We start from the raw sequence: 1,469 nt of genomic DNA, 5'->3' as shown, positions 1-1,469 counted from the left end.
ATGCCCACAAAGGGGAAGATTGACAGTAGTTCGACAAAGCTTGCTTCCACTGTTTCACAAAACCCAATTCTGGCTAAAAAGCATGCTGACCTAGTGTAGCAGAGTACTCTTTTCAGTAGACCTCTAAGTGCTGAATTGTTTCTAATAACACTCTTTTTGCTCATTGAATATTAGGTTTCTCAAGTTGGTTACTGCATTATTATTGTTATATAACCTGATCCTACTGGGGACATGAGAACCAGTGCATAGATTGGGTGTACCATTTGGCACATGGAGAAAGCTACAAATACTGGATCTGTATTTTTATGCTTGTTCATAGTCATGGAGGAGCATCTTGTAACTTAGAGATTTTTGTTAATGAAACTAAGACCATATGATGTGTTTTCACTAACGTTCTATTGTAGTTGTCATTCTATGTTCTTTACAACTCTGATTGTAGCCTTCAGAATGGGGTGGTTCCTCTTGGCCTTGTTACCAACAGTCTTCAATATAACCCAACAGTTATAGGAATGGATAAGCAGTTGCTAGGTTTTTCAGAGCATATGTCCCATAGAAAGGAGCCAGATCACATGCCTAGTTCCATAGGAGATACCACAAAGCAACAGATCAGGGGGTTCTTTTGATTGCTCTGTTAAAATACCCCACTAGCTATATATGCCTAATAATTCCCTTTCAGAATATTCAGTGTTAATGATAGGGCTTGATACCTGAGGATATTATGAAACACACTTCCCCTCTTTTAATAGAGAGGTAGAGGACTACAAGTAAGAGATGTTCAGCATATGCTGTGAAACTTGGTCATTGCATTGTTGAGTTTTGTTTAACTCTTTCTTAGTTCCAGGAGAAGGAGCACAGGAGTGGAATGCATCTGGAAATAACTGTGGTGTAAAAAGTGAAGGTATCAGGGACAACTAGGTAGTGCAGTGGATGAAGCACCGGCCCAGGATCTAGGAGGACCTGAGTTCAAATCCAACCTCAGACACTTGACACTTACTAGCTGTGTGACCCTGGGCAAGTCACTTAACCCCCATTGCCCTGCAACGAAAAAAGAAAAAAAGGTGAAAGTATCAGTGAATAAAGCTTTAAAAAATGTTTGCTGTTGTGTATACACACACATACATAATTGAAATGTTTAAATAAGTACAAACATTGCTCAAAGTAAATTATGTCTCTCAATCTTCTATTAATCAATACAGTGAGGAAAGCTTTGTTTCAAAATCACATTCCCTCTATGCATTACACTCCAATGTGAGACATGCCCACATAGGTAACAGTGAAGAGATTCTAACGAATCTCTCCTTGGAGAAGTGTTAATTGCAGTACTTTAGGATATGAAAATGAGCTGAAATATTACCATACAGCTCCCCAGTCAACTGAAAAAAAAGTTTAAAATTAAGTCGTTCAATGATGAGTGAGAAAGGGTATTCTTTTTAAATAGCTTGGAGTCATACCATATTATTAGTAATAGA

This window comes from Dromiciops gliroides, chromosome 3 (genome assembly GCF_019393635.1).
Source record: "Dromiciops gliroides isolate mDroGli1 chromosome 3, mDroGli1.pri, whole genome shotgun sequence".
In the NCBI taxonomy this organism is placed as follows: domain Eukaryota; kingdom Metazoa; phylum Chordata; class Mammalia; order Microbiotheria; family Microbiotheriidae; genus Dromiciops; species Dromiciops gliroides.
The sequence above is the reverse complement of the archived record's forward strand: the minus strand, read 5'-3'. Positions refer to the sequence as shown.